Source organism: Atta cephalotes (genome assembly GCF_000143395.1).
Source record: "Atta cephalotes unplaced genomic scaffold scaffold00012, whole genome shotgun sequence".
NCBI lineage: Eukaryota > Metazoa > Arthropoda > Insecta > Hymenoptera > Formicidae > Atta > Atta cephalotes.
In genome coordinates, this window is record NW_012130076.1 from 2,757,406 (window position 1) to 2,771,422 (window position 14,017).

A 14,017-nucleotide genomic window follows, 5' to 3' on the forward strand; every position below is an offset into this window, starting at 1 on the left:
GAGAGAGAGGGAGAGAGAGTTCTGACATATGCAGTGATACGATATTCTTTCCTGCGAATTTCAAAATGCAGTTTGCAGAAAATTACCGAAGGAACTGTCGGTGAAAATTAATTTGTATCGCGGGGACCAATTACGTGTAGAATTTTTTTCATCACTCATCGGTCTGGCATGCGTACGTCGGCATTTTAGGTCACGCAGAGAAGAATTTTGGAAATGCAACGCTCGCGCGTACGGAACGCCATTCGCAATGCTGATGGTTAATTATGCTGAACGACGTAATCGACATGACTTCGCTATACGACGAATGCTTCGTTTCGATAACATGTTTTGCTGTATGCATGGGACATATAATGATTGTGAATTATGCCGCTTGCCGTCGTGGTCGGGTGTTAGTGCTCATGGAAACGCTAGCGTCTAACAAGGCCGAAACGAAGATTTGTGATAGGTAATCGCGACTATTGTTTCGTAGGAACCGGCTTGATACGATTGGGATCGGCCAGCTTTTGTCCCGGTGTACAAGCACGAATTCAATTTCAGCCAGTACGCGTCAGGCTGCATTACGATAGGTCGGCTTCGATCGATAGACGTGTAACCATGCCTCTATCGGAGCGAAATGTTGAAATTCACTTGGTACCTCTGGATCGACATTGAGTGCGATATAAAATTGTATCGCGATAGAATGATAAAGTAATTCTGAATACAATACTGTACACTTTCACATATGTATTGCAGTTTTACATATGTATGATGTGTAGACATTAGCGACTAAAAAGAGCGACATAGGGAAAGTTTCGATATCGATGTCTTTATTAAATACGTAAATGAAAAGAATTGTAGATTAAAAATAATGGATAATAATAGCTTCTCTCAATTTAATTTGGATCAAATTTTGCTCACATGGAACTTATGAAATATTTGATATGTAAAGAACATTACAGATAAAAATCATTTAGAAAAAGTTAATTATTATTATTCCTAGCTATGCTAGGAATGCTATTGATATGTAAATTTTACATACAAATGAACAGGGTCATTGAGCGTTAAGCTATGTCTTCATTAAGAAGTCCAATCTGCAATGCTAAAAGCTAGGACAAGTAGAGACAAGCTTTTAGAAATTCTGTCTGTTATATATTGGTTGGATCTACCCAGGTAATTAGTATTGTAATAAAGAGCATGATAAGTGATTTTAATTTTTAAGCAATTTTGTGTTATTAGTATTTTCTTTAAACATTATAAAGAGTATATTATATATTATATTCTATAATATTATATATTATAATATATTCTATAATATTATTTCTAGATTTATAATAGTGTATTTATTCTTTCTTTTTCTTAAGTTAATAATTAAGTTATTTGTGTTTATAAAAATCTAGATTATATATATTTTATTATTAAAAATGTAAAATATAATATCAAACACACTTGTATTACATTAACTAAAGTGCTAACATTAGCTAAAATTTACATATCAATAGCAATAGTGTATTATTCATTGGTGATAACATTTAATTCGTTATTGATTATTGAAATTTTGTCATACTTCTATATATACACTTGAATCTTTGAGTGTAGATTTTTATATTGTTCTAAACAATATATAAATTACAAAAAAACAATATATAAACAATATAAATTTAAAAAAATTCTTGCATACGCGTGGAAGTTTATAGAATCTTGCATACTTTAACAACGAGTTTTTACTATCATAAAAGTCGGATTGTATTTTACTTATTTTTACAGATTTCAATATATCTATCACAATTTTCATAATTATAAAAAAATTGATTATGCCTTCATAATCTAAGTTTGGTCAATGGAAGATTAATATTATTTCAAGTACAATCGGATGGTATGACATCGTGTAATTTTAGATCACACAATTACGACGTAATTTTTTTGAAAATAAATTTAATTTTAAAGCGAAATTAAGCATTGTGTCGTAATTATTTATTTGTTATAAAAATAGTGTGGCGCACTGATACTTATATGCGAGGTAACATCGGGCATGACTTATGGGTAAGCCGCTCATTAAGCGGATTTGCTAATTACCTTTAAATTCTTATGCAAAATTCCGCGATTAGCGTTGAAAAAGCCAATTTCGGATTGCGTAAATAGCGATCTAATTCGTGAAATTTTCGCATTAAAAGCGAACGAATTGTTTGCATTAAAATATATAAAATCGACATGCAGAAAATCTCTCGTCGCTCGCGCAAAAGTTAAAACTGCTTTTGGACTGTGCTTCCTGCGTTAATATTCAACATTCGGAATCATGCAATTTAAAAGTTCACGAGACCGCGGTGCGTTGTGGAAATTAGTTTATTAGAATTCTTGTTTAAAAGTTTTTTTCCACCAGCAAGAGAAAGCAGCAATTCTGCTTTTATTTATCAATTATGTGAGTATCGCGAAATGTTTGTTGAAGGAATGACAATTGTGCGACATGTTGTGAAGAAGGGAACAAATTGATAGTTTAAAACGAAAATACAAAAAAAAAACGAATCGTGAAACAGATGCAGCTATTACGAATTCTGATGGAAGTTTCGATATACGTTTACAGCATGACAATGTTATTACGATCCGTGATTGCGATATAACGTAAGCGTCGTAAGCTAAAGCAATAATGAAAAACTAAACGAGATTACTCGGTTGTGCTTCGATCAACCTCTCATATCAGCGTGATTAATGGTGATATACTTAGCTCCGAAATAGGAGGAGGGCGGGAGATGTATGTCGCAATAATTCTTTGCGCTTGGATCCAATTTGCGAGCAATAGCGTCAAGTTATTAATATCCTAGATAATAAAATTTTAGAGTCCATTACGGCGAGAACTATCCAATCACGGAGGTTATAGATAAATTAAGGGGCGCTGTGTATATATAGGATTTATTAAATTCAACGTCTCCTATACTTGGTTCCGACACGTACATATCCCGGTCGTTAAATCCCGAGATACTTTATCGCTACTCGAAGAACAGTTCCATAGAACCAGTGAAAATCCTCTATAAACGATTCAATCTATCAACTATCATAAATTACTCCACTCCATTTAAGAAACGAAAGTGATTTGTATTAAACAATATATGATTTAAAAAGTCAAAATAAACGAGTAAATAAAAATAGATGTTAAATTAATAAGGTGTATATTTTTAATATATATACATATATATATATATATATATATATATATATATATTAAAAATATACATCTTATATATATAATATAATATACACTTTATATATATATAAAGTTGTATATTTAATAAAAACAAGTGAAACATTTCGGTTTAACAAAACTTTATTCAGCTGCAAACAAAAATTTAATTCGAATACAATTATAATAAAAAACAGAAAAAAGAAAGTTCATAAATCATCATATCATCAGAAACATACAACGTACATCTTAAAATGTCAGAAATAAATTGCAAGCGTTAATTTATACGGCTTAATGTTTTTTAATTGTGTTACATATACTTTTAGACTGTAATGACGCTTGTAATTTATTTAATTTATTTCTGACATTTTGAGACATATGTTATATCTTTATTTTTACGACATGATAGAAAAGAGTTAAGTCAAAACAATTTCGTTTGTCTTAACTTCATTAAATATACACATGTTTTATTAATTTGATATCTATTTTTGCTCGTTTATATTACTTTTATTTCTAATTTTATATATTGCTTTCTCTTGTTAATTTATTTATAGGCTTGATGAAAAAGAAGTTAATTTTCCTGTTTTTTTAAAAATAATATTTTAATACATTGCTTTTTAATACGCGACGCTTTGAAGATTAGAAGAAATAAACACAATGAAAAATAAAAAAAATTCTACACTTTCCTTTTAGTATTCCTTTTACGAAATTTCTGTTATTTCTCGATCACGCGTAATATCTTCACTTAATGCTTCGTTCGCTTCGAGCAGTAGTTTCATTCTCATTTCGGTTTCGTTACTCTCTTTCGCATCTCTCTTCCGCTTCCCCTATTTTGCATATCGAGCGAGCTGCATCTTTAATTCGCCGCATTGTCGCGCATCCGCAGGAGTCGTGAGAAATACGAATCTCTCGCCACAAAAAATAAAAAAAAATTTTTTAAATCGAAAGCAAAAATCAGCGACTTTTCGCGTAGTGGCGAAGGGAGATGTTACTATTCATGGAAAAAGTTTTAATTTGCGTGCTTCGCGTACGTTCGGGTCTGCATCCGGGATTGCATCTGTGTGATAGATTGTACGTCTAAACTTTAGTAACAACGCAGAGAGTTACATTACAAAATTAGTATGCGTAGCAATATTTCCATAAAGATTGGCGCGCACAATCGATGCAGAAATATTATCAATAAATTTTTATTAAAGCTAATAATTCATTTACATTTTATTATATATGCGCATGTCAGAATAATAAAACATGACGTTAATTCACGAGATAATTCTATGATATTAAAAAGAGTTTGTTTTCCTTGATTTTTATGAAATAGAATAAGTTAAAGAATATAATTTTTTGGGCTGGACGTTGTTTCTCTTTCACGTATTGCTTGATCGGATATCGATAATGCTCTTTAAGCTTTATTCGGCTAACAAGATACAAGCTTCATAAGGCAGTAAATAGAACGTAGATAGAATGACGTTACTATTCATGAGAAAAGTTTTAATTTTCGATCCAAGTTCAGATACATCTTCGCTGAACGGCATTCGAAATCGGTTTACGATCTTCGCAACGGATCTGCGTCCATCGAACTTTAATGATGGCAGGTAGAGTTTTTCGTATCAAATCGAAGAACTCCATATTCGAAACTTTTTAATGCTTCAAGAACGTGAAGTTTACAAAGAAATCTGTTTGTTAGAAGTCTGTCTGCGTGATTCTTTATGATTTAATTTCTGTATCACAGTCTAGAGTCTCTAAAAATAAGAGTCTGAACAATGTTGATTTGAGTAATGTTGAGTTTGAAGCAAAATGGCGACAATACTTACTATTGTAAGCTGCGTATAAGTATTCGAGTGATTTAAGTAAATTGATTTGAAGCTTAACTTATATAAAGAGTCACATATATTATAATTGTATAGGCATTAACAAATGTATAGGCATTATAGAAAAATGATTCTAACCTATCTTTAATAATTTGATTTAATAGTTGAAAATTTATCTCTTTGCAGAAATGATTGATTGTTGAATACGTGGATGTTATAAAAAAAAATCAAATCAATTTACCTAATTCAATCACTCGATATTTATAAGCAGCTTGCGATAGTAAGTATCATCGCCATTTTGTTTCAGATCAACATTATTCAGACTCTTATTTCTAGGGACTCTATCACAGTCTAGGAGATGCAACGTCCTTTGAAAGGAGATGGAATAAAGCTCAGTATGTGTCCCTGTTACATAGTACATGGAGTTTTTCAATTAGTATAAATTGAACGCTAAGCAAAAGGGATTTCCAATTGCCTTGCAAAGAAAATCATGTATTTGTGGAGAAAGTTTTTATTTCAACGTAAAACTCTTTTTAATTAAAAGATATAAATAAACGTATAAACTTTAGCTTTCTTTATTTTTCTTTAAATATTCTTCTTATAAAAGTAAATATGCATTTTGTATCTCTAATTCTTATATATATTTGTTTTATTATTTTTTAATTAGATCGTACCTGTTTTTACTTTTCATCATTTTGTTTATTATACTAATAAATTAAATATGTGTACATAATTAATAAACAATAATAAATCGAAGAAAAATGGATTTCATAATTAAAATAAAAAATGATATAAAAAATACACACATTTTCTATTGAACTGACCAATTATAATACAAAAATAATTTACTTTAAAAAAAATGTTCATTCTTTGACTTCGCAAATGTTTTTAAATAATCAGTTTTAAACTCTCATAGCACATAGAATCTCGGTATTGTTGCTTTCACCAAATCAGCTTTTAAATCCTCGATATTTCATCATTCATTCAATCAGGTTTAGTACAAGAGCTTTTGCAAGAGAGACGAAAGGACTTGTCCTAAATTTCACCAAAATATCAAAGCTCTACCTTTGATCAGCAGCAGATACCTACTCATCGAGATTTTGCGTGAGAGTTTAAAGTTCGAGCATATGAAGAAATTTATGAAAGCCAAAAGTGAATATTTTTAGTAGTTCTGATTATTTTTATTTTGCAATTTGTCAATAAAATGAATAAACATTTCACATTGCTTTTTATTTTATAATAGTTATGAAATAATCTATTTTTTTTAGAGACTAAATTTATGACAATTTTTTTATGTATATGGATTGTTATTTATACAAGATTTTTTAGGATTTAACGGATTGCGGAAGCATATTCTACAAATGGAAATAATAAAAAAAAAAGTTATAAATATATATATATATATATATATATATATATGAAGTTTAGCTAGAAATGTTTTATTACAAAGTTATAAACCAATATTAAAACGGAACATCTAAGTGGTATTCTGATGAAACATTTTGATGGCAGTTGCTATTTTTCACGACAATAAAAATATAATAATTGTACTTTCAAAGCATAGTTGTTATCAGAGCTGAAAAAATATCATATCCACGTACGGTCGAAATGAATTGTTTGAAGAAGTAGTAAATATGATGCGAATATACATACGAGATCATCGTTTGACCTTTCAGTACACGAAATATACACTTTTATATTCTGCGCAATGGAAAATCCGTTGTTCCCTATGTCATGTTCTGTTTCAATATTTGTTTATAACTGTAATAAAGTGTTCTAATTAAACTTCATATAACATTTTTTAATTTATTTTTTCATTTATAAAATGTTTCCGCAGTCTATTTAATTCTGACACCCTATATATAACGTATAAATATAAACGTGAATGTTCACGGTCTATTGAGCTTGGATCCGTGAATTTACCAAGCCTAAATGATGGCTTAGTTATTTCTGTAGGATAAATCGCAAGATGCCTACGTGCGAGTACGATTTATGCGGATCTGTTCGGAATAGTCGCAACTTATTTTTCAGAATCGATAATCGCGCGGAAAGTTTTCTCTCGTACCGCTTCAAAACAAGTCGACTATATCTAGCCAATACTCCTGCGGAAACTCGAATGTGGAAAATGCATCTTTTGATTGCGGCTGAATGCAGTCAGCCTGAAATTTTTCAGTTCTGATATCGATGCAGTTCTGTATTTCTAGAAACGCGATAGTTTCAAATTACTTATTGATTTATTGAGATACTCAAAAGATCAGAATAAAAGCTCATCGAGCGATCAGAATTTCCTGCGTAAAATGTTCTTCTAAATGCAAATCCAATAGTATCGGGTCGCTATGTAATTTTGTCGTATTTGACCGTTCTACATTCTCAAGTACGACTTTCGAGAACGTGTTCTGTGAGAAATTTTCTACTCCATAGCTTAAACTTTTTCGAGACTTTCTAAAAATTTCATTTTATTGTGATGTTGTCTGCAACACTGCGCAAAGAATTTAATATCGTCTATAATTTGCTGCCGTATCTGCACAGCCGAGTTTTAGCTTTTGCGCAAAAGCATCGCTCGAGGACATTGGCGCTTTGATGCGGCATAGAAGATATCGATGGACCATGGTACAGGTATAATGCGATGTTAACGGCACTCTGTCTTTTTGCTCGCCGCGCCGGCGGCAGAATATGCTACTTCTCATCTGTAGCTTATTAACCCAATATCGGAAATTCATTACACTTGAACGTGATAAATTAGCGATTCGACCGACCTTTTATCTTTGGATGTCTTTGTCGTTCATGTATTTTGCATTCTACCTCCGCTAAAGTTTAATTAGTTTATTTCCTAGCGCAGCTTCGCGTACTCTTGTACTCCGTTTCTGTTTTCAATTCGTAATTGGTACACAAAGAACTGCTGAGAGGAAAAAGGATCGTTAACTTGTGGCTTTTATAAGAATCTTTCGTGTTTGTCAGTACAAAGAGACTAACTCAAAAGTAGGACATACTTTAATTGTAATATGCAACGACAGAATTAATCAAGATTTTCTTAAGTTTATTCAATCTAATTTTTTGATGAACAGAGAATCTTTCGATTCTATAAATATTTAAAAAATAGAGATTATTTCTCTTTTTTTATTTTATTTGTTGCTTATAGATGCATTTATTATTACATTAGATGATTTAATAAAATTGCAAATCTTTTAATTTTACTTAATTCATTTTTTCGATTAATAGAGAATTTTTTAATTTTGTATACAAAAATAAAAATAAAAATTTTGCTTATTTTATTTATTACTTATAGGATTTATTATTGCATTTATTATTGCAAGATTATTTAAGATTCTTTGTGAGAAAATTAATATACTTATTAATGTTAATAATAGAAGTTTTAGTATAATTATACATATATTCGGAACATCGCAAAATATTAAATATTAAATGATATTCAACCGGTATCTGAAGTTCAATTCATTATGAGAAGCGTTTCAAGTGGTGTGAGATATTGCGAAAATTATTAACGCTTATTAGATTGCTGCGACGAAACTCTAAAGACAATTCTCGGCGGTTCCCATTCTTTCGTTATACCCGGAGGGATGCAGAGAATCAGTCTCGAAAGTAGCAAGTTAAACGATAAATGCAAAATAACTTTCTGCATCGCGCATTTCTAAGTAGACGATAAATCCTACGGGGATGCAGTCGGGCGAAGGAAAATATGCTTTGTTTTGAATCCGAATTGTTTCCCCTATCGCACCGCCTCGGCATTCTGCAGAGACCACTTTGCTAAAGTACGAATTAATGAAGCTTCAATTAACTTTGCTCTTCCGTGCTCGTCGCCCGTACTGACTACTAGCTGAACTGTAGTCTGTTCTTGAGCGAGCAGAGTTTCGTCTTGCATGGGTGCCGATGTAAATCTTCTCCAGCAAATGATGGAAAAAAGCGAGTATGTCGTTTCATCAAAAAGATAAAACGCGGAAAAAGGAAAAAACGCGCGTGTGTAACATGAATTGTAAAACCATAGAAGCGACAATAAAACCATATCGACGAAGAGTTAAAGCCGCTGCCGCTTCGTGTCTCAAAGCGTCAACTCCCTGGTAAGGATAATGCGGTACTAAAACTGTTACGCATCGCATCGGCTTGCTGCGAAATTTATGGACCATACTGCCCAGGAACGGAAAAATATCCGCATAAACTGCGCAGACTACAATTTTTAAAGCGGCATTTCTCACGCATGTCAATAAGGATTGAACGGATAGGATATCACGCAATGCACATATTACTTTATAACGGTCTCTGCAACGACACGAATTCACAGACAATCTCTTGCGGTTCATATATTTTTACGCAGTATTTTCATGCTCGATTTTTGTCATATTATGTATTATATAACATCATTTGATTGACTGAAATATAAATTAGAATTAAAAAGAAAGAGATATTGAAACCTTTGGATCTCTTCGCACAAATTAAATATTATAAACTGTACAAAATCAGTTACAAATTCTATAAAATCAAAAAGAAAAAAAGTGAATGAAGTTGCAAAATAAATTAAATCCCTACTCTGTATTATGACTAACTTAGGAAGACTAATTTTTTATTTTTTTCATTTTTTGAAACTTACTTTGTCAATTTTTCCTCTAAATTTAATATTTTATTTTCATTTAAATTCAACAGCAACGTAAAAGAAGAAAAAATATTGTATTTTTTCAATAAATAATTAACTGTGACGATTTGTACTAATATGTTTGTATACAATATATTATTTTTCTTATTAATAGAATAATAAAAATTTTATTTAATTCAATAATCTCCTCTAAAATTTAATTGCTTTTACATCAACACTTTAATTCCAATCAACACTTTAATCCAAATCAGTTAATTTTTTTCTTCAGCTGCAAAAGCAGTCGAATATATTATATTTTAAATAGATCTTTCTTTCCCTAGATTTTACGATTTATTAACTAAAGTAATTTTTTTTAATTTTTCAAAAAGATACTCTTGATAGCTTTAATGAGAAAAATTATACAAGTTTTTTCACTCTCGCTAAAAGCATTTCAAGAGATAACTATTTCTGCAAATGGGCTATTCATTTATGACATTATTTGCTTTCAGTATAATTTACATTGTCGCGTGTTACTTTCGTCACCTCGAAGAGCTGGAACTGAGATTGCATCGATGTTTCCGAGCACGTCGAGAACTGCACGTTGACGAGTCATTCGAAGCATATGCTCCTGTTCTCGGCAATTACTATTCGATCCATGGTTTAATCGTATCCTTGATGTCCTTCCCTTTCCCTGAAACCTAAGAATGCTAATTGTGTTAGCCGAAGCGAATGCTTAACAGAGGACCGCTGTCTAACTTAACAGAAAACTACTATCTAATGCCTTAACTTTTGGAATAAATAAGCATGACGGGAAAAAGCTCGACTTCATAGAGTTACCTCGCTCGTTGCAAATTCAATATGCATCCCGAATATTATTACGGAACAAGTTATACGTGTTTGCCGCCCGAGAATGCATTACTGGTGCGAATGTAAATTCAAGTTTTGGCGCGGCAGGTCGTTCCATCAGATTACGATAATGTTGCATTAAACGTTGTATACTATAGTTTCTAATCTCAAATAGAGAAATGTCTTTGTGACATTTTCATTTGTGACAATCTCGAATTGCAGAATGGCTTCTTCCACGGAAACTAGGAAAGTTTCAGTTTATACGTTTGATATGTCATGTACTCCATATACTGACTGACCAATTTGCTTAGAGGAGAGTTCGCGATCTACAATATGCACACACTTACGAAGCAATTCTCGTTCCCTCGAAATGAAAGCCTATTTACATTACAAACTTTAGTCCAGCAAATTATTGCCAACGAAATATCCCCGAGTAAATATTGAGCTACAGTATTGCAGAATTTAATATCCTAATATCATTCAGCGAGTCTGTTAATGCTGACCGCCCAAATGAAGTCAATTATTATTCTCGCAGATTTTCCGATGTCTTTCTCATGGCAGACTCTTGATCTTTTCGATCTTTCTTTTTCACGAGCACTCTTCGCACAAGTATCTGGGATTGACATAATTCATTGTAAGTCACTTGACACACTTATTCGCCTAGCATATCATTAATGAGAGTTCCTTTCAGTAATTGATTCGTTGAGTCAATATCATAACGGTATGAATCATCGCTAGATGTCAGTCAAGAATCAAATTATATTGACAATCGCAAGGGTTTGTGAAATATCTTTGTTCAAGCATTCGCGTCGAAAATTTTCGTGTTTCACGCATAAATCCAAGTTTAATTTCATTTTAACAGAATCAAAACGATAGATATTTTCTGATGTTATGCTAATGAATCAAAATCGCGAATTTATCTATTTTGATATCTCGTTTACCGTGATTCATTAACGATCTTTGAGTGAATATTTCGTGATTAACAGACCAAACTACGCCCATTTATTGCTGCTATTTCAAAGCGAGGAGCGTTCGACCGGATCACATGGAGACGTTTGATCCGGTATAAACTAACATTACGTTTGCGGCCACGTAGTTGTGTTTGCAGCGAATCCCCCTCCCCCGCACCGATGGCTGCATCATCGCCTGCGTATGCGTAACCGATAGGTGTGTACGTCAGTGCGCATATCGTATCTTCATTAGCGAATGATTGATTACCTATAACGTATCGGGTATGTCTGCGTGTTTGCCGGTGCGCGCTATTATCGTGCCTTATAGAAGGTAGATTGACACTGCGCAGCGCACGGCTGTGAATCGACATAAATTACCTTCAAATGACATTACGAAGTATTACAGTGATGCTTTAGCTTAGCTAATCATTCATGAGGTTCAATTATTCTTCCAATTCCATCGTGGCTTGGTTTATTTTAATGCGTATATAATTATTTACCAAATAAAATATATACTGAGAAAAAGATTTATTAAATTTTGATAAATATTTTTTTGAATGGTCCCAGCAGAATATTTACTTACAGTAAATAAATATTTAAATAAATAAAAAAAATGATGGTTGAATTAATGATTCTCGTATTAATTTAAATATGTGTTTACATTTAATAAATATTCCGCTAGAACTCAAAGAAATATTTATTAAATTTAGTAAATTTTTTCTCAATGTAGGATTTCCTGCGAATTACATTCTGCAACAATAATCAAAAGGCTATCTGACGGAGTAAGATATTCTCCACACATATCTAGCGCATATACACATGTGTATCTGCAAGTACATATACATACAAATGTATACATGTGCCATTGGAAAAAAGAATCTAGTATTAATTGAATTTCTGATTAAAAATGAACAAATTAGAATTTTCTGATTGAATCTATTAAATTCTAATGGAAATAAGCAAATATTTTGATTAATATGATCAGAATTTTCTGGTTCATTCATTTTTAAATAGAAATCTTTCTCTCAGTGCAGGATTTTCATATTTCTTATGAATTATATAGATCCTACAATCAATTCATTTATAGGAAGTAATCAATTAATGGAATCAGACTCTTTTTCCAGTATACAATATTGTATTTGGAGAACAATTATGCGAGTCGTACCTATATTAACAGTGTATATCGCACAGTTCCAACGACCTTTCACTTTCGTACAAACAATTTGGCCTAATTACCTTATACTGTCAATAATATGTCAATAACTGATTGCAATGGTATTAATAGCATTAAATACAGTTAATCTGTTCATCAATTTATTTGTTGTGAAATTTCAATATTATCAAACGTTTAATATTATCGTTATTTCTTCAATATTATTATAATTGACCTATTTAAGAATAAATATATTTAAACAGAATTCACTTTTTAATGAAACTAGAACAAGAATTTCTGAAACACAGTAAAATAAATTAAAACGCTTTATCATCTGCTTTATGTGTGCATTTAATATAAAAAATTCCCGACTTCAATATATACAAGGCATGCGTTAAATTAAATTCATCACGTAATAATAAATTGTGGTGTTGTATGCAAGAAATGCATTGGAAGATAGATAGAAAAATCCAGAACAAAGATAGAATCCTGTTCTGCAACGAGAATTTTGTTGAGAAAAAATGCATTGGACAATGAAAAACTGGTGTCTCGCGATTCAGCCTATTGTTTACACTTTTCCGCGTTGGCGTTTTACATCTTTCAGCACCGGCTGGGTTTTACTGCTCTCGTCTCCTCGTCTCCCTCTCTTTTTCTCGGTCGGATGACAATGAGGTCGGCGAGATGCTATTCGCGACGCGACTCGAGCGCGTCCCTCGAGAGAGTATTTTTCTTTCTCCGTTATTTTGCATTGGTTCGCGTTTGATGCAAATCACATTGCGATTTTGCGCGTAAATAAAATGTGTTAATACTCTGAAGTATTTAATCTCGAATACACAAGTTAGAGATAAATTTGATCTATTGAATGGAAAACAGATTAGTTTTGAAGAACAAAATGAAATATTTTATCGAATATCTATATTCCATTTTATTTAATAATTAAAATAGATCAGAATATATAAGCTCTGTGATTAAATATCTCTGTGTTTGTTATTGCGCAACAAGATATCCTGATGGTGATTTTTTAGTAGTTTATATTTGCAGAAACGAGTTTCGTGATTTGCGAAATGAGCGAACCATCGAAGCGGTGCATGTATCCATTTATTGAGGCGTGACAACAAGTATTGTCGTCGCAATGTCCAGTCTCGTTATCGCCATTGACCATTACCGATGCAGCAACCAACATTTTTTATTCGCGAAGTCCTCAATTAATTTCTATTCATATTGGTCGACAAGCCGATGAACGTGTTTACAACGTTCGGTAATTGCACGATTGTACGAATGTGAATCGATGCGAAATGTGTTCTATTTATAGTTGTTACTGGTATATTGAGGATCATAACGTTTGACATACCTAATTAATTAATATTATATCAATATATAATAGATATCATCCATTAACTATATTAATTTATTATATCTATTATTTTAATATATATATATATATAAATATATATATATATAAATTATAATCTATAAATTATAATCTATAATTATAATCGTTCTTTCTTCTCAATTATACGAGAG